Source organism: Prionailurus bengalensis, chromosome C2 (assembly GCF_016509475.1).
Source record: "Prionailurus bengalensis isolate Pbe53 chromosome C2, Fcat_Pben_1.1_paternal_pri, whole genome shotgun sequence".
NCBI classification, from domain to species: Eukaryota; Metazoa; Chordata; class Mammalia; order Carnivora; family Felidae; genus Prionailurus; species Prionailurus bengalensis.
The window spans coordinates 116,287,757-116,314,407 of record NC_057350.1 but is presented as its reverse complement, the minus strand read 5'-3'; the positions used below and the strand labels follow the sequence as shown (position 1 = coordinate 116,314,407).

General features: G+C 37.9%; 1 protein-coding gene across 1 annotated transcript in view; it reads left to right on the top strand.

The window, feature by feature from the left end:
• The first annotated feature begins 412 nt into the window (after positions 1-412).
• The window catches only part of AGTR1 (angiotensin II receptor type 1), a 46,087-nt gene continuing 19,848 nt past the window's right edge, over positions 413-26,651 (top strand). The window contains exons 1-2 of the mRNA XM_043595189.1: positions 413-676; positions 10,331-10,415. The gene's annotated coding sequence lies outside the window, so the exon portion shown is untranslated. The remainder of the gene's footprint in view (positions 677-10,330; positions 10,416-26,651) is intronic.

Here is a 26,651-nt window from a genome sequence, read left to right as displayed (position 1 = left end):
CACTCTGTAAACCTGAAATTAACCTATGGCATTTATGATCCACAACCCTATTGTCAAAGTTTGAGTTAGTCACAGGAAAAAGAAGTTCCTGAATTCGTCCTTAAAAAGTTTTCCAAGTTAAAAAGAGAGAGAGAGAGAGAGAGAGAGAGAGAGAGAGAGAGAGAGAGGAGGGAAACATTTATCCCGGGCATGAACTGTTTCTCCTGTACCCCCACTTCTCTTCCATTTAGCGACCCTCCCCAACGCAGGGCTCCGAGCCTCGTGCGCAGGGATCTGGTAGGTGACACTGGCGATGACTGTGGCATCCTCCCGCTTCCGTCAGCATCTGGAGAGGGAGGGGGTTGGGCCAAGAGGGTCTCCAGGGGCGGGGCGGAGGAGGAGAGAATGCAAAACAGTGCCTCATCCCTGGAACCTACTGAGCAGCAACGCCCCTCGCTATAAATTCAGAGCTGCCGCGTCGCGGACGATTCCAGCGCGCTCGTCAGCCCAGGGCCCCAGGCAGTGGTGGCAGGCACGGCGAGCATCTGTTTCGGGCTGGGACGGCGACTGATGGGGAGCAGCCCGAGCGAACCCCGGGAGTGAGGGCGCACCGCCGGGACGCGGAAGACGCGGGCGGAAGCCCCGCACCAGCGCTGCCAACTCGCTGTCCGACGTGAGCTCAGGGCCCCGGGCGCGGGTAAGTCGACCAGGACTGCCCAGGCAGATTCGGGGGCCGCGGGGCGGGGCTGGTCAGTTTCCTGTCAAGGTGTCCTCACCGCGGGTGCTGTGCTGGTGGGCTCCCGGGGACGAAGGAGAGAGAGAGCTCAGTTCCGGTCGGCGCCCACCGGGAACTGGCTGCCTTTCCCCAAATCAGGTGAGGGGCGCCTGGGTTGCAGGGAACAATTTGAGATTGCTTGCTGCGTGCCCCCAAAAGGTCACTCTGATTTGACCAGACTCTTTCGAGTACAAACCAGGAATCTGCAAAAATGGGATCCAACCAAATAAACTTTCTTTCCAAGGCTTTTAGCTAACTCTTGTCCTTTAACCGTGTCCGGGGCAAGAAGCCGGTAGAACCCCGCGGGGCGTCCATTTAAAAGTTACGCTACTCCGAAGGTGAAGTTAAGAGTGTCCCCACCCTCCCCCTCTGCTTCCCAGGAAACGCCCAGCATGGCTCTTCTTCCCCTCACCCCTCCCCACAAACCCTGTGTGTCCTTGGTACTGTGCGCCGCCCCCACCAGGGACAAACTGTCCCACCTTCAGGTGTCCCCAGGTGCCCTCTGATTCATCAGATTGGTGAGGGGGAGAAGCTGGGGTGTCTCGACACCCCAATCTCCATAGCCCTGGTCAGTCCACGTTTGTAACTGAGGCGCGATTTTAAGAGAAGCTTCTGGTTGGTCCCTTCCCTCCACACCACCTATCTAGCACCCCATTCTCCCAATTCTCTTAACTGTGCAGCCCAGTCTCTCTACAGCGCCAGCCTGCTACTTCTCCCCAAGACCTCAGCAAGTCTTTCCCAAAGTGTCTCCTGCCCCATCGTCTTTGGGCACTTAGTAGAAACCCCGTTATTGTAGCCATCTAGGGCTTCTTTACCTAATCTCTGTTTTCTGGCGGTGTATCAGAATCCCACTACTGGAGCCCTCCAAGCCTCCTCTTCTCAGTAAAAGTTTGGGTGCTCATTTTCCCCTGGGATCAAATTTGGGAGTTGGCTATATTTATGTCTAGTGTCATTCAGAGAAGAGAAAGTAACAGTGAAGGATGCAAGAAATCTGGCACACACTGTTCTGTTTTATAACTTTGTTGAGCAACTTGTTTCTCCTATTAGGTACCTCATCCCCAACATGATTGTCTTGATAGACACCACCTGAGTGTCCTGGGTCCCCGGGTGTTTATTTCCTTTAGCATTAGCTATAACCCTTTTGTAAGTCTTCTCGAAGAAACTGCCTGCTCCCTGCCTCCTGTAGTGTTTCCCTAGCTCTAAAGGCCCCACCTAGGTCATCTGTCTCAGGCTGTGGTGGATTCTGCCACCCTCCTGGCAGACAGTGCAGGGGCAGGGAAGCACAGGAAGCCGGTGAATGGAGAGACCCACTTAACTGGCTGCTTGCTTTCAGGAGTTATTTCACAACCCTGAACCTCCGGTCCCTGACCATAAGGTTCCCTCCAGTGATAAAATTCCTTGATTCCTTTTGTTTCCTATTTATTTGCTTAAAAAATAGTAGTCTAAAATAATTACCCTTTTGCCCATGCTTAGGACCTTCAAAACTCTCTAAATAACTCTCCTGGTATATTACCTATTCTGGAAAACCATTAGGTTTCCAGCACTGGCTCCAAAAGTCCATCCCTCCTGATAATGGCTGGCAGTTCCCATAATGTGGTGTAAAGCTCAGGGAGTGTACCCTAAGTTGCCAGGTCTCAGCATTTGCTAAAGTTTCACATTTATGAGTGTCGAGTCTGTCATCTACTCTGTCTCTCCTTTTTTTCCTGACTTCATTGTTCTTTGTGGCCATCCCGAAGCCTCGATTCCTGGTTCGGCTCTTCTCTGATCTTAAACTGAATCACTTGCTCCATCATCCAACTCAGAAGAAACCTAGTGGTCTTCTACTGGTTCCACTGATGCGAAAGAATTACCTTCCTTGAGATTTATAAAATGTCTTTCAGTCACTACATCGCTTTGCCAATGCTCCCCATCTCAAGAGTTCTGAGCTTAAATCTTTACTGTCATTCTCTAACCCTGGTTGTGTTTAAAAAAAAAAAAAAAAAGCAAATTTATGGATTGTTCAGGTTTCTTGCCGTGTGTGTGTGTGTGTGTGTGTGTGTGTGTGTGTGTGTGTGTGTGTTCTAGTTTGAGGTAAGAAGTGTGTGGGTGTGGGGGTGTGTGTGTGCATTTTTTGGTCTGTTGCTGCTGCTTATTACTGTTGTTGTTACTATCACTAATTATTTGCCCAATTCGAGAGGGAAAATAAATGAAAGAAAATTTAATCTGCTACTTAACAAAAGCCCAGGTAAAATACTTAGCTGAGAGGCATTTAAAACTAAGAGTTTAATTATATGGTGAATATCTCCATGTCCTTTTCAAACAGATAACGGACTTGCTATGTTTTGTTTTCAAATTTGTTACAGGGACCTAGACCAGTCCCATAACACTTGCATGTTTTGGCTGCCTGATGCAGGCTCCCGGCCTCTGGCCCCCCACTCTCATTAGTTTTCCTAGTGCTTTGCCTTACTCAGTCATGATTGGGCTATGCCAGAGAGTCTCCCAAGTAAGCTGGCAAATTAAGAATTTTATTTAGCTGTTGGAAGTAAATCCAAGTGTTGTGAGGGTTAGAAAGCTGTCCTGAAGACACACGGTGGCAATAAACAAATATAGAGCCAGACCAGCAAACTATGACAAAGCAGTCAAGGCCAGGTTAGGAATGCTCTTCTCCCAGGTTATCTAGTAAACCGGGTAAATCACCTATTAAATTCATTACCACTGGAAAGTGCTGTTATTTTTCTTCAAAATATGTCTAAGGGTTCCCTTACAAAACTGTCTAAAGTCATTGGATTACATGGTTTGTGTATCTTGTCATGTAGGTACTTATTAAAATAGTATGCCATAGTTCCCATAAGTAAAAGTAAGTTTTGTTCCATTTCTAGCCTAAATTTAGCTATTATTTTATATTTTATTCATTATATGAATTTTAGCTACCAAAATTCAACTTTTTGATAGCTTAATATATAAAACCATCTTAAATCAAGTAGTCCGTTAGGGATTTAAGGTACTATTTAACTGAACTGGCAAATGACCACCATTATCCTCTTAAAGCTCTAAAACACATCCAAAATAAATGACAGCAAAAAAAGAAAAAAAAAGCTATAAATTTGCCAAATGTTTTATTAGTCAGTGATAATTTTAATGATATTTGACAAGTGGAAATAGAAAACAAAAGTTTATATCTAGAACAGTGATAGAAACGGAAATAAGTGAATCTTGATATTAGTAGTTGTATTAACATTAAAAGTTTTTGATTTTTGATTCCTTCTCTTCATAGCATATGGTCACAAGGGAAGAAGATTCCATTGAGTATTAAAAACAAAATCATCTTTCAAATATTTTACTAACATAGAATTCACTACATGCTGTAAATATTGTGTGACTGCTATATTTTACGTTATTCTTATAACTCAGTTTAAAAGAGATTTTATTTGTCTGGTTCCTAAATAGGTGCATCATTCAAATGTCTTAAGTGGAAATAAATGTCTAGAATTTGCAAATGATTATTAGAGTTTCCTTCATAGATCTAAGAATATTTTAAATTGTGTTGCTAGTATCACATTTAATTATTTTTCTAACATTTAGTAGTTTAGAAAATGGATGAAGAAATGGGTATGCTTTGTTTTTCCTAATCACATTGAGCCTTCATATTCAAAGTCCTAGGACTAAATGTCCTTAAAATTTTAAATTATAGATTAATAATCCTTCAGTTGGGTGAAATTTTATGTGAATTCTTGTTCCTTATATACACATACAAGCTGTTTTATTCTTCACCAAATTATGTTAAAACTTATTTAGATCAGTGGATGTAATACTTTGGTTAACTTCAGAGTAAGAATGGTGGAGTCAAATACATGTTTGTGTACTATTAAAGAGAGTTTATGATTGCTAATTTGCTCTCTAAGATGTCTTTAGCTATTTACCAATTAATATTAATCAAAGCTCCTCTTATCCAACTTGGGAAATAAAGAATTATATGTAGAAGATACTTACAGAGGGAATACTATGGATCTGAGTGATGTTAGATCCTTACGAACACATGAAAGTATAAAAATGGTCTTTGCCCTAGAGAGATGTTGGTCAAACTGAGTATATATTTGGCTATGAGTCTCTCCAAACATCTTAGTGCCACTGGGGTGGAAAGCCATTTAAAAATAAGCCCCCTTCTGTCCTACCTTTCAGAGCAGGTAGAACGTATGCTGGGGTCACACTGTTTGATTTCAGCCACTTCCATAATATCCACAACTTTCCCTTCCTTATGGGAGTATACCTCCTTTGATACTATGAACCACATCCAATTCATCTTTGTATTCTATTACTGAATGCTCCACACATCACTTTCTTGCCTGTTTGTTGTTTGTTTGTTTTCAGCTAAAGCTATGGAAAATATATTTTTCAGATCCCTATAGTTTAGAAGAGATATATTAGAGAGAAACCATTTGTCTAACCTCATTTGAGTAGAGTATCCTATTATACACAATAAAATGGCTTGAAATTGATGCTTTATTCTTAGTAACTGGGGAACTATTAATACTGTTTTTTTTAGTCTAAAACAGTAATGGCAAGGGGGAAAGTAGAGAATAGAGTAAGAAATGGAGAAACAAAATAGAAGTTGAAATAGCAAATCAGTGGTTCTTCAGGCACTAGGGAAAAGGCAAGGCAAGCATATTACAATCACTTGGGATTTTAAATCTGTACATATTGTCTACACTTCCCTTATTCCCATTTTCCCTACTGAGAACCACTGTATTATAAATTAGGAGCAACCATCCACAATTGTCTCAGGTGTTAAGGCAAAGACCAGCCTCGTGGGCAACATGTGGGAGCTTGTCAGAAATGCAGACTTTCTGACTCCACCCAGACCCATTGAAATCTGCATTTTTAACAAAAACCCCAGGTGATTCAAATGCAAAATGAAGTTAGAGAAGTCCAAGTGTGCATACAGTACCCAGGACTTGTTAGGAATAATTGCCTAAAGATTATATTGGCTTTTTAATAAATTAACATTTTTACATAAAGCTAACATTTATTGAGCACATATAATAATACGCCAGACACAATGTTCAGACTTTAATATTGTTTTTATATAAGCCTCACAACATCCCTATGAAATAATCACTGCTTTATCCTCATTTTATAGGCTGGGATACTGAGTAATAACAAGATAAGGAACTCACCCAAATGTGGTAACTGGTAGAGTCAAGATTGAAACACAGGAATTTTGATTCCTGTCCTCTTACCTGCCACGCCGCACTGTCTGCTGTACACTACACTGCCTGCTTTTTAAGGCCAGCTAGTTATTTGAGAATTTATTTCACATTATCATTTGAAATCAAGTTCTGTTTCCCTCATAGAAAAAAATAAGATCTATTCTATTTTAGTTGCAACATTTGCCTGTCATATTACCTTTAAGTGAAATAATGGAGAATTCTAAAAATTCTTTCTTTAGTTGGGAAATAAATACTAAAATTATGAAAGCTCATTATTTAAAACTTAAGATTTGATATCTCTGTTTTTCTCATAACTTACCTATAATTTACTCATTTTATCTTTGAGTATTCTGATGCTATAAAAAATGTTTTCTCTTGAACAAGGCATTCCCTACGTATACAAACTATTCAGCCTTCCAACTCAAATTATATATCACTCTTTCAGCTTTTAATATAAACACTTAACTACAAGCATGGTTCACAAAACTAGTTGAATATAGTTACTTACTAGTCAGTTTGCAAGCAAATGGTGACTTATGTTAAGCCAGTGACTCCCCAGATGATTCAGTCTCTGAACGATTTCTCCCAGTGCATGTAGATTTTCTGAGAGCTGTCAGTTGGATTTGGCCAAAAGCCTGTTGTTCTGACAGGGGCTCATTGATGTTGGTCAAAAGACTGAAGTGAGTCTGGGTTCCCTGTGATCATGTTTGAGAGAAGAGGTGTGTCAACAGGACTGAGCAGCTATAATTTTCTCAGTGATAAAGGGACATCCTTGGGAGATGGAACTTCACCAGCTGCTTAGATCGAGAACTTTAAGCAGCCCTAACAGTACAGTGTCTAATTTGTAACTTAAGGCTTAGGACACAACCAACCCAGGGCTGCCATAATGCCAAGTACCTGGGGCTTAGAGGGGTGGTAGTGCCCAGGAGACATCCTGCATGTAGCAGCAGAGTTTCTTAAAGCTAATAAGTGATAAATGATACAGCAGTGACTCTCTTATGACCTTTTACAGTCCTGCTGGTCTCAATGAGCCCAAATATTTGTGACTGGGGCTGCATAGAATCTGCACCAGGTTTTTTCCTAAACAAATTGAATGAATGAATGAATGAATGAATGACCTCACAGCATTTCTTCTAGTAAACTTTATACATTTATACTTTTATTATTCCCTTCACTTTTTGACCCAAACTCTTCTTGATATCCAATTCAAATGTATTTTACATGCTTCTAAATCTGTGTAGTATGCTGCTAGAACAAGAATGTTCCATTAACCCAGCTTTAGTAATCTTTCCATTCAAATGATGTCACTTCACATAAAACATGTTGTACCATGATGGATCCCAGCCCTTAACCTTCACACAGTTAATTGCTGCCACTTTATCAGGAATGGAAAAGAATCTGATGTGATTCCTACGTAATGATTTCTTGAATGTGTTGTGGCATTTGGTCTACTGAGTTAACAGAATACATTTTTGAGAGGAACACAAATCTATTCTTTTACATTTCTGTTAGGTTAAGCCATATGATGTGACATTATATAGCCATTTTTACATATTTAATAATATTTAACGGCAAGGAAAGATAATCATTATAGAGCAATATATAAACATAAATCATGAGTGTGGTCCAGTGTGTGCGTGTGGGTGTTTAGATTACTGTCAAGTTGCCATTAAGGCCTTACTTGGGTCATTGGTATTCTAATGGAAACAGTTCTATTAGCACTGATTTGTGATTAAAATAACCGATATTTTTTTTTTTAAATGTCTGCATCACTGTGAACCAGATAAGACTAGGAAAATATATAACAAATCTTAGAAGCTTTTGAGGGTTATTAAGATCAAGGCTAAGATCAAAAGTGACTTTTTTCTTTCCTTTTTTTTTGTATGTGGTTTCAAAAGTTCCTATAATGAACCTCTATTACTTTTATACTTCTTACTTTCTGTTTGTCTCGGAATTACTATTACTTTCAATCTAACCCACTCTAGATTTCAGATCTTTAGACAACTGCCATTATCTGTGTAGAGAATGATAATTGGTAAATCTGATACTTTCTCTATTTTTTTTTCCTGAGGGACACTAGTGCCCTACAAGAGTTTACAAAATTAATATCATGGTAGTATTTTTATGAGAGAAATAATCTTATGGGAAATTTATTTTGCTATAACAACAAAACCACTGAAATATAGGGATAAAAAGAGATTCTCTAAGGCCAAAATCCTTCCATATAACAACATTATAGTAAAGTTGATATACTTGTGGTTTAAAAAGGTAACCTACACCACACCTATAGTCTTCTTGAATAACTTTTCAGCTTTAATAATATTCTTACTGAAAAGTGTCCTCCAAATCCATAATGACAAATATTGTTTAATTTGGCTACATAAGAAAATTAAAATATCATATGGTAAAAAAGACCCATAAACAAAGTCAAAAGAGAAACAGGAACTTGAGAAAGCTACTTGCCACACATTACATATAAAATGCCAGTTTCCTGAATAGCACGTGAGCTCTTTAACATGAGAAGCAATGAACAACCCAACTAAAAAATAAGCAAAACCCCAGGTGTGTGGGTGGCTCAGTCAGTTAAGCCTTGATTTCCACTCAGGAACGCTGACTGCACACACAGCCGCTTGGATTTCTCTCTCTCTCTTTCTCTTTGCTCCTCCCCGCTCTCCCATCTCTCAAAATAAACTTTAAAAAAAAAATAAATAAGCAAAGGCCATTAATGGGCAAACTAGTAGAAGAGTAACTACATACAATAAGGAAACAACAACAACAGAAAAAGCTCAACCTCATTTATAACTAAAGAAATGCACATCAGGACAAATATGTACTTTTCATTTATAAGACTGACAAAAAGAATTTAAGATTTGATAAAAGCCAGATTTGGGGTATCAAAAATTGGTATGGCCTTTGTAGAGGACATTTTTAAGTACCTTTCAAAAACTTGGAGTATGCAGTTTGCTTTAACAATCACATTTGAAACTTTTCTACTGATATACCACTTAAAAAATGCACACATAGGGGCGCCTGGGTGGCGCAGTCGGTTAAGCATCCGACTTCAGCCAGGTCACGATCTCGCGGTCCGTGAGTTCGAGCCCCGCGTCAGGCTCTGGGCTGATGGCTCAGAGCCTGGAGCCTGTTTCCGATTCTGTGTCTCCCTCTCTCTCTGCCCCTCCCCCGTTCATGCTCTGTCTCTCTCTGTCCCAAAAATAAAAAAAATTTTAAAAAAAAGCACACATATAAATAGAACCATTGACGCATGTTTTTAAGCAGCCAAAATGAGAAACTAAAAAAAGAAAACCTTAAGATCCATTAACAGGGGGCTGGTTAAATAAATTATCATGAATCAGTGCAATGAATACTGTATAGTCATCAAATAAACGAGGTAGATTTATGCATATATTACAGATCTAGCCATGTTAAGTTAAAAAAAAAAAACCACGGGGCGCCTGGGTGGCTCAGTTAAGCGTCCGACTTCGCCTCAAGTCATGATCTCGCGGTCCGTGAGTTCGAGCCCCGCGTCGGGCTCTGTGCTGACAGCTCAGAGCCTGGAGCCTGTTTCAGATTCTGTGTCTCCCTCTCTCTCTGACCCTCCCCTGTTCATGCTCTGTCTCTCCCTGTCTCAAAATAAATAAAACGTTAAAAAAAATAAAAAATAAATAAAAAAAACACACAACAGAATAGTAGGAGGTGTAAAATGAAAAACCGTGGATATACACATCTGTATGCATGTGTATACATTTTTAAAAGTCTTAAAAGGATACACGTGAAACTATTAGTAGTAAGTATCTCTAGGAAGTGGATCTAGAGAGACCATTACAGAGAGCTAGGAGACACGTACTTTTATTTTACACTCCTTTGTAACTTGACATTTAAACCACATGTATGTATTACTACAATGAAAAATAAAAACAGAAATACAGAAAAAAGATCTCTTTTTAAGAAGATTTTTTAAATTATGGTAAAATAACACTCATACAGGTTTATATTAAAAAGGATCATTTATCAAAGTTTACCTGTAGATTCACAACTAAAAATCTAATCTATTATGATACTTCTTATACTAGGAACTATGTCTACAGAAGTGTCTTAGAATAAGATTGCACTATTTTACCCAAAAACATGTTTTCTCCTTCTCCGGTGAGTATCTACAAGGGTATGAGGGAAGACGTCGACTACAACCAGGAAGAGGACGTAACCCCACGACAGACTGACACTTAGTACGGCCTAACTCTACATAAGGAAAAATATATTCTTGATGTGGACCAGATGGTTTCATTCCCTTCAAAAACATTTTTAAGATGTAGTGTTAATACTTACTCTGTCAATTAAAAAATGAAAATCTGGCCATATTCAGTGAATCACACTAATCTTTTTGTCTTTCCAGATTTAATACATGATAAATTGGTCTAAAATGGCCAAGTTTTCATCTGAATAAGACACTGAAGCCATCCTAGAAGTTCTGCATCCAGGTAAATGTCTTAACACTTATAGCACGGTACTGGGCGGTTGTTTTCTCTAATGTGTCAATAGTGGAGGCAGCACAACAAGTCACATATATCATTGTCTAGTGACAGAAACAGAGGATGCAGAAAAAAATGAAATTCCCCTCTTATCTCATTCCTTATATGCAGCCTAAGAGCATATATTTATATGATTTTAAAGGCAAACCATGTTAGAATATTACCAAGATATTCATGTATTAATATAAACCATATGAGAGATTTGCAACCCCTCGGCAAGGATCTCCTTGTGGCCACGGATGGATTGCTCTGAACGGTACTCTTCACACTATGTAGGGCTTTAAGAGAAACGGGAGATAGTGTTCTCTCCTCAGCCACCCAATGGGGCTCTGTGAAGCACTCACTTCCAAAAGCCATGTCCAAAGACCATATGTCCAAAGAACATAAACCTTAAAACTTGACCTGCTCACCTTCAGAAAATCCAGATGTCTCTCAGTCTTATTTTCATGAAAGTTCCCCTTACTCCAGTAAGATATAGGGAAAAGGGCAATGTGGAGTTGGAGACAAGGTACCCTTTAATCCCCACATAGCCTAGTCCTCTGGTAGGTATGAATCATGCCGCTGGGCGTTACAGTCAGAACCTGAGAGGGCAGCACAAGTAATCAGGGACTGCTCTCTCCATCCATTTCCTGTCACATGGCCCTGCCTGATATTTTTCATAAAAAGACTCCTGGATTTTCCAGATCAAAAGACTTTTTTCTCCTGACAAAAACTCAGCTCAAGGAACAAACCCTCAACTTCCTAAATTAACAGGGAGGACATCCCCTAGTCCCTCCAGGGAGAATGAAAAGAGTAGCTTATCTCCTTCTGAATATCTTGGGATTATATTTTATCAAAGCAGAAGATAGATAGGATAAGTGGTGGGTGGGTAGACAAATGTTGATTTTATTCTTCTTTGTTTCATTGGCAAGGAGGAAACAGTTGCCAGAAGGCACTCCATGGTAGAGTTAGGAAACTATTGAGGACTGCTTTAATCTTGGCGACAACCAAAATGAACAAATCAGGAGACTATAGATGCTGGAGAGGATGTGGAGAAACGGGAACCCTCTTGCACTCTTGGTGGGAATGCAAATTGGTGCAGCCACTCTGGAAAACAGTGTGGAGGTTCCTCAGAAAATTAAAAATAGACCTACCCTATGACCCAGCAATAGCACTGCTAGGAATTGACCCAAGGGATACAGGAGTACTGATACATAGGGGCACTTGTACCCCAATGTTTATAGCAGCACTCTCAACAATAGCCAAATTATGGAAAGAGCCTAAATGTCCATCAACTGATGAATGGATAAAGAAATTGTGGTTTATATACACAATGGAGTACTACAGGGCAATGAGAAAGAACGAAATATGGCCCTTTGTAGCAACGTGGATGGAACTGGAGAGTGTGATGCTAAGTGAAATAAGCCATACAGAGAAAGACAGATACCATATGTTTTCACTCTTATGTGGATCCTGAGAAACTTAACAGAAACCCATGGGGGAGGGGAAGAAAAAAAAAAAAGAGGTTAGAGTGGGAGAGAGCCAAAGCATAAGAGACTCTTAAAAACTGAGAACAAACTGAGGGTTGATGGGGGGTGGGAGGGAGGGGAGGGTGGGTGATGGGCATTGAGGAGGGTACCTTTTGGGATGAGCACTGGGTGTTGTATGGAAACCATTTTGACAATGAATTTCATATATTGAAAAAAAAAATCTTGGCGACGAAAATGGGTACATTCTACAGAGTTCTGACACTGGAAATCTTTAGGTTTTGGGGATTTTTCGTTTTGTTTTGTTCTGTTTTTGTTTTTGAGGTATAGATAAGCTTAGAAAGCTGGGCTGTACATGTGTTCAGTAAAAATCCAGCTCTGGGAAAAGTACACTGAAATGTATGTCCTAATTAGAAAGGCACTAAGATAGGAAGCTTTATTTTACATCCTAAGAGTACTGAACAGAAGAAACTCTTTGTCCATAGTATGCCATCAACCTTGTAACAGAAGAAGCAAGACAGTAATCCAGGGGAGTTCCTGATAGAAATTTCTATATAACAGCCTCCCTTCTCCTGTGTTTTGGAAGCCCCTGCTTTCTAACATTCACACATTTATAGCAAAATAAATATGATTTTTTTTGCTTACAAATAACAAAACAGTGGGGGGAAAAACCCTCCATAAAATTAACTTTTTCAAACTTTTAGTTTCAGATGAATAAGCAAAACATGCTTAATTCTAAGTTATTTTTTGTTTGCTAAAGAACTGATGCTATACCAATTTGGCCACTAACTGCCAAAACTTTGCTTTGGGTTTCCTATAAAACAATCTCCAAGGCACCCCATGCCATCCATGGGCACTATACTGAAATACAAAAGGTGTGTTCAGAAGGATCTTCTGAACATTGCAATGTCTCTTTTACCAACTTATGAGCAGAGAACTCTGATCTCTTATTGATTTAAACCAGTAATGTGTAAACAGCATTTCAGGGCTTGTTTTATAGGACCAAAAGAATTTAAGTTGAAATCTACTTAGGACAAATGGGGAAAACCAGGACATTTAAAAGAATCAATAAAGATCATATTCCATAGCTTAAAATCTGTAGGCCTGCACTATCCAGTGTGGTATTCCTGTGTCATGTGTGGCTACTCAAGTGTAAGTGTAAATTAACTATAATACAATGAAACTAAAAATTCCGTTCCTCGGTTGTCCTAGGCATATTTCAAGAATTCCAGTAGATACCTAGCCAGTGGCTACTCTAGTGGACAGCACAGATTTACAACATTTCTATCATCATAGAAAGTTCTATTGGATAGTATTCTATTGATAGTACTAACAACAGAGTGGACTCTTCCACTGCTACTTGGTAAGCAATTGTTATGCTCTTTTAAACTAATTTGGAAATTTTAAAGTATTTTTTAAATTCTAATTTTCTCAGTTGCTGGGTATCTGGTATATAGTTTTCGCAGTAACTTTCTCTTTTTCTTATTTATTTGCGTATTAAGATACATGGGATTAAGTATCTTATGTACTCTTCTAAAGTTAGAAGTTCTTGGTTTTCTTAAAAATCGTGAGAAGAGGTACATGTAATTATACTAAACTAATAATATACAGCTGTTGGGTTCTTTACCCGCATCATTGACAACTCCAAGTAAAACAAAACTAGAAAAGATGTAGGGTCATCTTAATGACCCATACTTTTTTTATTCTGTATATTCTGTGAGGTTTGTTTTTCCTGCAGCAATAGGTATGTCTCAATTGTACTGACCTAACTACAGCTGACTTCACATATTTTAAGAAATTGGAGAGACAAGAAAAATAAGTATTAGACCACTTATTTCTTTTCTTCTCTTTTTATAGAAATGTACAAGATATTAGAAGTCCCTATTTCTATTTCCAAATTATATGTACCACAGAGAAGAATAGTTTGTTTTCAGTTTTTAATTAATGTAACCATCCCATTATAGTATATTCTTAAAGTTCTTAGTCACCATTTTTCCACTAATATGATCCCATTATTAAAATGTCAGTCTCAATTACTTTCTAGAAACTTATACCTTGTAGCTCAATTACATTTGATTCCTGGACTAATGATTGTGTGTTACACAAGGCAAAAAATTAAAAATAACTTTGTCTTTGAGTCATCGAAGCATCAAGGATTTGAAACAGCTATATAACTAACTGTGAGAAAAGCATTTAAATATCCACACTATATTCCCTTTACGCATTTAATATTATTTTTCAATAAAAGCATACATAATAGAAATTTGCACCCAGTTTGGAATTATCAAGTATGAATCCTAGAGTCTTAGCAATGAAAAAAGGCAAAGTAAAGGGTAGCCATTTGAGGGGTGGTTCTTTCAATAAACAAACAAAAAAAGGTTTCTTTATAGAGTAACAGGTTTACTCCAAATAACCTATTATTCACAATATATGTATAGAAACACTGTTCCTAGGCTTGAAAAAAAATAGAACTAGATATGCTTAGCACCTAACTGACTAGGTAGGAGACTCACATTTGGATTACTGTTACTATTTTTAATAATTAAAAGAGCTCAGGGGTGCCTGGGTGGCTCAGTCGGTTAAGCGTCCAACTTCAGCTCAGGTCATGACCTCACAGCCCGTGAGTTCGAGCCCCACATTGGGCTTTGTCTGACAGCCCAGAGCCTGGAGCCTGCTTCAGATTCTGTGTCTCCCTCTCTCTCTGCCCCTCCCCCACTCACGCTCTGTCTCTCCTTGAAAAATAAATAAACATTAAAAAAGTTTTTTTTGTAGATAATAATAATTAAAAGAACTCAGAGAATTAGCATCTAAATGTAGAGGCTGTTTTGCTGGCAGGGAGAACTTTTGATTAGTACCAAAAAATTGTCATCCTTCCCCTTCAACTAGTCATTCCTTTTAAGACTTTTAAGATTTAGAGGCACCTGGATGGTTCGGTCAGTGTCCAACTCTTGATTTCGGCTCAGGTCATGATCTCATGGGTTTGTGAGATTTAGCCCCATGTCAGGCTCTGTGCTGTGAGCATGGAGGCTGTTTGGGATTCTCTCTCTCCCTCCTTCTGTGCTCCTCCCTCCCTCGCTCGTTCTCTCTCTCTCTCTCAAAATAAATAAACATTTTTTTTAAAAAGGCTTTTAACAAGATTTATACATATAGGAATTTTTTTTTTTTTTTAATTTCAGAAGGTGTGGGATATCTTAGAAATGTAATAATACAGCACAGACCTGGTAGAATGTAACCAGTTATCTGGGACTATGTCTTTGGCACCTTTCCAGAATTCAAACATATGCTGGGGGCCCTGGGACGACAGGAACAATGTCATATTTCAAGCCCAAAATCCAATCAGGAGCAGCCTTCCTCCTCCTCTCATCCAGGCAAGGCCAAAATACTTCTATACACAATATGGGTCACTACAGAAAGCAAACAGAGCTGCTGTAGATAAAACCAGGCAGTGGGTAAAGGCTGTCTCTTGACATAGACCCTGAACCTTGGCTCCTCAGCAATGCTCCCAAGTCAAAGAGGAAGAACAAGATAGGCATTTCACTGCTTCTGGTCCCTCTAGTATGGTCAGTGTCCAGAGCAGGAGGATAAAACAATTGTCTCAGCGATGTAAAGCCAGAAGTCCAATCCGTTTTGGCAATGTGAAAGCAATGCAAATTCAAGTCGGTAATGACAACAGCTTCTTATGTGATACATATAACACTAATGGACCAGACGTACTTTATTCATCTCTACACCAATGAATGCTAGTCTTCATTTTACATAGAACATGTTTATCTGTATACAGCTGAACAATTAAGGAGCTTTGGAAACGGCCCTATTTGTGAGAAGTACTGCCCACAGCACATCAGCTTGATTTGGGATAACTGAAGTAGTAGTAAGCAACCCCTGGATTTCTGCTAGAATGTAGACTTAATTAGATGGGTGAGTTAGACAGAACATGCCATCTGAATTAAAGAGTAAGAAATAGAATATGTACCAAATAAGTGAAGGAAGATTCATAATTATGAATAAGACAATAAATGTCAATAACTTAAAAATTTTTATTTTAGGGGTGCCTAGGTGGCTCAGTCAGTTAAGCATCCTACTTTGGTTCAGGTCATGATCTCGCTCTTCCCGAGTTTGAACCCCACATTGGGATCTGTACTGACAGCTCAGAGCCTGGAGCCTGCTTCAGATTCTGGGTCTCCCTCTCTCTGCTCCTCCCCCACTCACACACTCTCTGTCTCTCACGCTCTCAAAAATAAATAAATATTTTTAAAAATTTTATTTTAGCTTCTTTAAGATATATGACAAGTTTAACAGACCTAATTTAACATCTTAAAAGGAAGAGATCTATGAAACCTATTTGATGATTTTTATCTTCTTAGGAATATGTCTGACATCTTTAATTTTCACATTTTATCAATTTTTTTTCTGTTTTTATTTTCTATGGTGTCACTATCCATCAACCCATATTGGTTAAGTTTATATAAATATACATATACATATATATATATATATTTTTTTAGATATAGATAGATAGATATAAAGATCCCAAGAGAAACTAATTCTGCAGTCCTCCTCAGCAATTCATTCTGCCAATTAAGAACCCTTAAGCTAAATAGAATAATTCATTTCACAGGAAACTTTTATTCAATATGTATAATTAGTTTTAGTTAACTTTATTAATGAAATGTCGCAAATCAATTAGGTTTGCAATAATCAGATGCTGAGGACCCAAGAGGGGCCATATCTCTCACAAGAGGGGAAGGTGATACACAATTTAGTTGGGAAGCAAATGTAATTAGATTTGATCAGTTGAGTATTTCTGTCCTGATGTGGAGTCAGGCACATACCCAAACCTGAATATATAGTTAAAACGCAGTTCAAAAACAGTGTGACTTAGAAAATGTCTTCATGGTCCTGTCAGCCACATACTGACAGCTGAAGTGGGCCTTTGAAACCACAGGTAGATACGTTTCCTTCAGGCAGTGCTGTGTTTTAAATTTCTCTTTCAAATCCAAATGCCTTTAAGTAGGACAGTATATAAACTCTCTTGTTTACCACAGACCCCATCATTCCCCGATAGGGTGCTTCACACATTTATTTAACTGCCCAAATCCTGATGACATTTCAGTTTACAACTATTGTGATCTTACATATTATTGAATGGGTATTGGTTAATTGTAAAGTTTCTTTCCTCTGACTCTAAAATAAAAATATCAGGGGCTCAGTCGGTTAAGCATCCTATTTTGGCTCAGGTCATGATCTTACAGTTTGTGGGTTTGAGCCCTGTGTTGGGCTCTGTGCTGACAGCTCAGAGCCTGGAGCCTGCCTTGGATTCTGTGTCTCCCTCTCTCTGCCCCTCCCCTGCTAGTGCTCTGTCTCTGTCTCTCTCTCTTAAAAAAACAAACAAACAAACAAACATTAAAAAAAAAATTTAAATAAAATAAAAATATCAAATGTCATGACCATAAGAATCCTTCTGAATGAGAATTAATTAAATATAAGTTATTCCTATTTAGGGTTGCAGTTTGTAACATAATCTGCTGTGATTCATTTAATAAGTAATTTTGTTGGATACCCACGTGCCAGTTCCTGTTCTCAGCCCTGAGGACAAAGTGTGAACAGCAGACAAAAACCCCTGGCCTCACAGAACTTACATTCTAGTGCATGTACACAGAAAAACAATCAAGTAAAATATGCAATATGTTGCATAAAATGGAGACTAGAGCTAGAAATGAGAGGGGAAAGTGCAGTTTTAAAAGGGTATTTAGAGAAAGCCTCCTTAGTAAGAAGGAAGGAACTCTATGGACATCTGGGGAAGGACTCTTCTACGCAGAAGCAAAGCATAAAGCAAAAGCAAAGGCCCTTGGCAGTACGACACCAGCAAATTCAAGGCACAGCAAATACGCCAATATTCTTAGAAACCACAAAAGAAGAATGGATAACAAAAGGGAGATCAAGTTATCAAAGGCTAGTAGGACTAATAGGTAAAAACTGGAGATATTAAGAATGGATGCTACAAGAGAAGAAACAAATGATTAAACCTAAATGGTTTAAAGACTTAACATACTTTGAAATGTAGTAAAATGTTTCCAAAATTGAAGATTTTAATCTTAAAAGAAGTCAGGTCTATGATTCAATCCCCAGTGGATGGTTCTATGGCTATAAAACTCTAAATATTAAAATCCTGTATTTAATGTCACTTCCTCCTGGACACCCAAATGATATGTTTGGGGCCTTTGGTATACTCCAAAAATGCTTTGCCTATCACTAACCTGTAATCCATTGTCTCTGAAAGTAAAACTCCTCAAGCAATAAAGAGTTGGAGCTACACAACATTGCCATTAGATTATTTTTAGTAAAAGCTCTGCATTCTTAGACAAACAAATATTCCAGTGAACTTAACACCAGTGAACTTAACAAGTCCTAGGGATACTACCAGATGGAAAATGATTTCATATATTGATAATCCCATTTCAGCTATTTTAACTTCAAGTCCAACAAAAAGAAAACTCTAAATAAAAAGATACATTTGGGATTGTAAATGTGACATTAGTCTACATATAACTAGGTATGAAATTATCTAATGGAAAATTTCAAATTCAACCAACCTTAAACATGTAAGATCGTCTGAATGAGAAGCAATGATCCTGATTTTGCATTATATTTTAGTGGTATTGTTTGCTCATAATCCCCATGCTTTTTTCCTGTCCGGCTATTCTTCAGGATTTCCTAATGAGCATTAGGGAACAAGTGTATTTAACAATCTGTATTTGCAGGTTGGAAACAAGAAAATGAAGACTAATAGTTTCTTTCCTGCTAATTTGATTTTCTACAGCTCCTCTCCTACCAGCATAGGCAAAGGACTTAGTTACTATTTCTAGCAGATGAAGCCAAGGAAGAGACAAGCATCTCTGATGTCACGCTTCTCCCAAATGGGCCAGCTGCTCTATAGGTCTCCATTAGAGACTTCCCCAAGAGTAATAAATTAAAGTGATCATGACCAGAATGAGAAAAAAAAAAAAAATGCAACTTCCTTTATTCTAGAAAAGCAGTACTCAATGGCTGGTTAACAACGCTACAGTGAATGTTTTTGTATATTCTCCTGCACATGTGGAGAGTTTTAATGTACTCAGAAGTGGAAATGATGATTTGATTTCCAAAGTGGCGGTAATTTCAGGAGATTCCTGGAAATGGGGTGGTGCTGAGTTGACAGAAAGATATGGGGGTTCAGCCCTTAACTGCTGATGTGTGGCTGGCTCTCTAAACTGAAATATGATCCAAAAAGAACTTCTGGTATAATTTCAGGTCCTAAGGCTAGTTAATAGTACAAATAGTTATTTATTTATAACAGTACAGGAATTTATTTCCCAGTACCCCTCGTGTCAATGACATCCCATAAAATCAGCCTGGCAAGGAACTAGAACATTTTAAGAATATCCAATACATAACTTTAAATGAGAGGTTTTCCTTTTCTCACACAAAAACATGAAAGTCAGTTTGAACTGATGTGGACTTCTGCCCAGGTGAGTGCCTCTGATTTCAGAAAGCATGTACCTCTTTTGTAACTCCAGTGTGTCCTTGGAAATCGCTGCATAAAGGCCAAACTGCCAAGTCTAGTCCTTTGCTGAGAAAAACCTTTTCAGTTGTATGTCAGTAGCTGGTCTTTGTTCTCTTCAGCACTCATTGCAAAATACAGCAATTCTAATTCTAAATCCCGATAGTATTGGGAAGACAAGTTGAGTTAAAATAATGCCTGTAATTTAATCATTATTCGGTCCCTAATAAAAAGCTAGTTAGTCACAGCTTCCATCAAATCCCTCTCCCACAGATTTCTCTCCTGAAAGGAGATACTTACTATACAGCATTTAGGGGAAAACAAAGTTTCCTCAATTGCTAAGGCCAGAATAATGAAAGGTTTGAAAATAGTATTTTAAGCACCATCATGTTTTTCCTTTCCATTCCCTGAGGTTGAACAGATTCTTAATTTCAGTTTTTTAACTTCCCTGAAAATAATTTCTGTCTCTAGTTAACTATTGTTTCAATGCAGTATTTTATCTTCTAATCTGGTAGGCTCACAAATTTAAGTCATCATCCAGATCAGAAAAAGTAAGTAAAACTTAAAGAATCTAAATGACAAATCTTCTCACTCAAAAAAGTAAAAAAAAAAAAAAAAAAAAAAAAAAAAAAGTTTTAAATTCAGGAATGAATCATCCTTGAAATTCTCCCAACTTGCAATTTAGTTTTATGGATGAAAACTTTGGGAGACCAGTTTGGGGAAGCAACCATGCCAGGTACTATTTCATGTACATAATCTTACTTCTCAGAGCAACACTTAAGAGATAACTATGATTGTTGCCATAGTATTATATTGCTATTTTATAAATGTGGACCCAAAGAAGCAGAGAATAGTTAACATCCATTAACTGGACACTTACTGGATCAGGCACTGGGTCACGCACTTCATCCGCATTTTGTTACTTAATCCGCCAACAAACAAACCCCATAGGCCAGGTGGTCTTATTGGCTTCATTTCTTCCCAGACACTGAGCCTAAGGGGCCCGCTTTGCGAACCAATGTCAGGAACAGAACTGGAATTTGGGACTGACTCCAACACCCTGGTTCTGACCATTTTTTTTCCAGATGTAACTCATCAAATTCTCCAGAGGCTGAGTTCTTCCTGCTGTTGCTTTTAATTAACTGCTACACCATCAGCACTTTTTTTACATATATGTATATAAGTGAACACCGTGTCAATATTTGTTTATAGTGATACCAGGTGCCTGTTTAAGCTAGCATCATATTGAATAGGAGAGTCCAAAGCTCTGACAGGAATGCTGAAGACAAGGTAAAGCAGATATTTTTCTGTCACATTTCAGTGAGGAAATTAATTGTGAATTCATTCACATGCCACCAGCCATACACAGAAATGCAACAGGAAATGAAGAAAAATTTAACTACTTTAAATAATGTGGTCTGTATGTAGTACAAATGAGTGCTCTGTGAATTAGATTCCTTCTGCTATAGAATCGATCATTTGAATTATGTTGGCAAGCAGGGTAAGACATTACTAAAATTATCCTTGAATCCTAGCTTTGAGATCTATGTAAGACACTAGGCAATTTGCCTAAGAATACACAGAAAATACTTTTTAAAAGGATTGGGATGGGTTATTTCCCTCTCTGTTAAATATTAGCCTTTGAAATGAACCCAGCTGATCTGCTAAATAACACTTGCAAATTGTTGTGTTTTAATAAAGTGACAGACTGAGAGAGAAGCCACACTAGACCTGCTTATGCTTCTGGAAGCAGTGCAGGCCAGGAACATTATGCAATAATGCCTTTTAAAAGAAGGGAGCCTCTTAGCATTACACCTTGCCTGGCAACAAATGTAGCCACTTACTCCAAATGTAGACATAATTAGAAGCTATGAAAATCTAGCATCAGAATCCCAAACCCCTGGTGCAATACACTGTAAATTACAGCTTTTATGTCTGTAATATTTTCAACCACTCCATTTAAATATGTGAATATATGAATGCGCTCTGTTTCAGGAGGCCTGCTCTATGAGGCTATGGAAAGGTTTTACTATTATTAATCAGGTGTCTTGTAAACAGGACACCTCATTTTTAGATTTCTGGAAGGTTCAGAGCCTGTACTGCTACTAGCAGAGGGCAGACCCAAATGGGCTATTCTAGTGAAAATCCCTGGGTAAACATGGAACACAGTGAAAACCTGGGGGACCCAATCTGCACTCGGTACCACTAACAGTCATCACCTCTATTACAGCTTGAACCATGCAAACCCAGGCTGATGTGTTAGTTTAGAAGATTGCAGCAGAACTTTATCAAGTATGTCTGAAAGAACATTAATTCTTCATCTAATCTCGGGTGACCAATAAAAGAAAATCTTATTTTCAAAACCTTCATAAAAGATGCAAAATCAGTGTCTTAAATCTGAGAATAACTTTTGTTGAAAGAGAAAAATAAATGCTTTAAAATTTAAAGTTACAAAACACAGACATCTTCAAATAAATCAGGGAAACTATTTTGCAGAAAATAAATGGTGTTCCTCTGATTTGTGACTGGCCATGGAGTTCTGAGTTTCAGAGTATGAAGGTGTGCTCAGCTGTCTATTAGAAATAGCGGGGGAGACTCAATACCCTTCCAAATGGAAGGGTTCCTATTAGGTTTTCCCCTTCATTTCCTAAAATGTTGTGATTTTTTAATTCCCAGGTGTTATGTCTTAAAAAGATTTTAAAGTTTAAAAAATAGAAACATATACTGAAATTGAGAACTGAACTGTTCAGCCAGTTGGGTATGATTTTTTAAATAGGTAATACAGACCTCTAGTGGTTGAACAGTTTGAAAGCCTCTGCAAGGAAAGGAAATTGCAAGGCAAGTGCAGGCATTTTGAGGAGAAAACAAACAGCTGGTAGGTAAAATTACTCATGAAATTCATATATTTCACACAAACAATAAAAAGGTAAGCATAGCTCCAAGGAAACGTGAGGCACCTTCCATCCTTATCGGTGCTCCTTGGTTCTCCTAAAATAAGCAAGGACCTTCCCACCAAAGTCCCAGCAAGAAGTCTGGATTGGTATTGATTTTCCTCTAAAAGATTAACATACAGTTCATTTCTTATATGAATGGCCCTGACAGATATTTGTGTCATGTGAAAAAGATTTCTTTTCCTTGGTACACAGTTTTGCTCACTGGGACTCTTCTTCCTCTAAAGTTCCCATGAAAATGCAAGAAACCCTCACACAGCTGAAACTTACCTTGATGTTCCCAGGTCTCTTCAAGGGCAGCCACACTCCACTGGAATGGGCTCACTGATTGGGGTGCTCTCCAGTCTACGTGAAGGGCAAAGTACTGGACCCATGCACAAGCTTAAAGGATTATTAAATGTCCCTCTAGACTAGGTTTCTCAAACTTGAATAAATGCACAAATCACCTGCAGAATCTTGTTGAAATGCAGATTCTGGCTCAGTAGGGGTGGATGGAACCTGAGATTGCTTTCCTAGTGAACTCCCAGTGGTGCTAATGTGGCTCATCCAGAACTATTCTGGGAGTAGCAAGGAGACTTTATAACATCTCTCTTTATTTTTTTTAATTATAGTTTTTATTTTTACTGATGCTTTATCTTTTTTTTTTACTTTAATGGCATCTGTTAAAAATTAATTTTTGAATTTATAAAACTTTTTAAAGTTCTCTTTCACTTGACTATGTACAATTATCACTGGGAACCCGTTACTCAAGTTTCATAAAGATGATCATACATTTTAAAAATGGATTCCGTGTCATCTGTTTAGCTCAGTTGGTTCGTGGTGGTTATGGGCACCTTTCTAAGCACTGGTAGTCACTGGGCACATGTAGCCACAGTTAAATATCTGATTAGCTATATTGGGACAGTGGGTGAGATCAGGTTTTGTGCATGTTGAAAAACTACTAAGGGCCCAACATAATATCTAGATCATAAAATCAGGCAGAAAAAAAAAGCACAAGCTGAAACCATAAGAGTCAACAGATCAGAGCAGAAAACAGGAAAATATATTTTTCAGACAGAACGTATTATAATTCCATCATCTAAATAACTTCCTATTATAGCATGTTGTCAACCTTAATTTTGAAATCCATAATTTTAGAACTTATGTCACAGAGTAGTCTTTAAAAGCCTCTTGCAAACTTTTAACATCTAGTTTCAAATCAAAAATAATATACTAACAAGCCATAGCATGGAGGGAGTACATAAATTATCATCATTGCCCTGCATGAACAGTAATTCACAGGTTTGGCTCAGACATGACTTAGATGAAATAATTAACTATGTACAGTACTTAACGGTAAAAAAAGTAATTAATCTAGCTGCCTCATACTGGTTTGGCCTAAATAAACATGCAATAAAGAAAACCATACAATTTTATTATTTCCTCACATTACTTTACTGAGTTGGAATTTTAATATGTCAGAAAAAGATATCTTTTCTTTAAAAAAAATCACTTTCTTTTCAAATGTCAACGTACTGATCATAAGCTGAATGAGTTCTACATATTTATAATTGTGGGCAGATGTTCTCAATGTATAGTTATGCATTTTACTTCACAGGAATTTGGTGATTACTTTAATGTGAAATAAGAAAAAAAATCAATTTTTTAACCACAAATTACACAGACTCTCTTAATGGTACTATAATTATATGGTGGTGTAGTTTTGGCAAAATGTTTCAGATAAACCTGTTTTTTGACCCATGGGTTCTCAGAGAAGACATGTTGCCTTTTGGCCTTTAGACCCCTTACCAGTAGGTCTGCAAGATAAAGGGCAGGGTCATTAAGTTGGAGTGAGGGCAAAAAATAAGGCAAGTGTTCCGGCAAGAGAAAAAGGTTCAGGTGATTTGTGCTAGAGAGAAAGTTCATCCCACTGAGGTGTTTTTTTGCTTTATTTTGTTTTTTAAGTTCACTTTCAGTGTATGGATAGATACTCCTTTGCCTAATCTCATAGACTATGACATATTCTCCCGTATAGAATTCCATTGGTTAATCATTATATTATTATCGTCATGTCATAAATAGACAAAGAAGAGGAAGAGGTTGAGCATTCTTCCAAAATCAAATAGCATACAAGATGTAGGGTCAAAACTGAAACCCAGAAATTTCTGCTTCCAATCAAGATAGAGTAACAGAGACTTATCTTCTTACCTAAAACTACAACTAGATAGATAGATAGATAGATAGATAGATGGATGATAGAGTCAACAGACACACATATATATGAAACAATGGTATGTGTGTGTATATATATTATATGTAATATATGTGTATATATATTATATGTAATATATGTATACATATATTATATATGTATATACATTGCATATTATATATATATGTGTGTATATATATGTGTATATGTGTGTATATATGTATACATATATATGTGTGTGTATATATATATACATATATATATGTATGTATATGTATGTATATATATATATATGAAACAATATATGAGAAACAATGGTTTCCAAGACAGTATACATCAGGCAACAAAGGGCAGTAATCTCTGAGCGATGAGAAACAAATGAAATAAAACCTATGATTGTCCAAGCTCACTACCTGGGGGTAGTTTCCAGCCATGGCACAAAGAAGAATTAAGAAGGAGCTCCCAGGTCTCCCCGAGTTGAGGAGATGGAACTGGGAGTCCAGAGAGGTAAGGAGCTAGAGTTCACAGGGCAGAGCACCAGAGAGTAGAGAGCTTTGCAAAGGAAGAGCCCGATAATCTGCAAAGTATCCCCCTTGCATTTCAGTGCATATGTATAATTCATGGAGCATCGGGTAGTATACTCAGGAGGGTTTTTTTGCCTCCAGAATAAGGAAAAAAAAATGGCCCTAGACTAGATGCTGCTCTGGTCCCACCTGACAAAGCATAAAAGCCAGATCTGAGGGGATCAAACTGTTTGCGAGTAATTTAACTACTTCCCAGAACAAAGATGGAAAATTTTAATAAGATACAAAATGTCCAATAACCAACAAGGCAAAATTCACAGTGATTAGCATCTCATTCAAAAATTACCAGGCAAGCAAAGAAGCAGGAAAGTACAATCCATAAAGAGAAAAAAATCAATCCATGGAAATAGACTCAGTAATGATACAGATGATAGAATTAGTGCACAAGGATATTAAGTGGTTATTATAACTGTACTTCATATGTTCAAGAAGCTAGAGGAAAGTTTGAACACCAAAGGTAGAGACATGGAAGATATAAAAAAGACAGCAATTGCATTTCTGGAGATGAAAACTACAGTATCTCAGACGAAAACACACATCAAGACTTAAGATACTAAGATGTTCCTTCCACTGTACCCACAATACTCTTTCCTGGACCCTGAGTTTGATCCCAGCAGCCTAATACTGAATGCTTGCTTATTTACTAAAATTCTTAGGTGAATGTTTCCTTTAAAAGTGATTACCAGCTAAAGACAGCAGCATTCCTGAAGGCATAGAGCCTTCATGGGCCATGTGGCCCTTTCCCGCCTCACTTTGATCCCCCTACTTCCCTGCCTGTCTCTGCCTGTGGAGCAAATTCCACTACCTTCCAGGGACTGCTACTCCTTCATTCTAGCAAAGAGATTTATCAAAAAAATAACTGCTAACAGTCCTTAGCATGACATCTCCTGAGTTATAAGGAAGTTTACATTATCAGACCAACATTTTCTGTATTTGTTTTCTCTCTTACCTTGAAAACTATACAGTTTGAAAAAGCATGAAGTTTGATCTTTTCACACAAAATAAAATTAAAACACAGGTTAGTATTTTTCCAACTTCTCACTCTACCCATCTAAGGTCTTATGTATAAAATCACAAACTGTGTTCTTCCAGCTAACCAAGCAATTACCCAAAATGCACATGCTGTCCTTTTATTACAGAATGCAAAACATGCTCACGAGAAGTAAACTACTTTTCCAACAAAAGTGAAAAATCAGCTTGTCCAGGAAGTTATATTAGGGCTAGAAGCCAAAGAAATGTATCTGCTAGCCAAGTGTTACCATTCACCAGAAATACTCCATGTTCATTATTAATCCTGTATAACACCCTCAGTTAATGCCAGATATATTCTTTTTATGTACTTTTTGTATGTATTTTTAAACCTGTATTGAATTAATGTAGAAAATATATTAGTATCAAAAACATAAATGTGTAGGGGCGCCTGGGTGGCTCGGTCGGTTAAGCGTCTGACTTC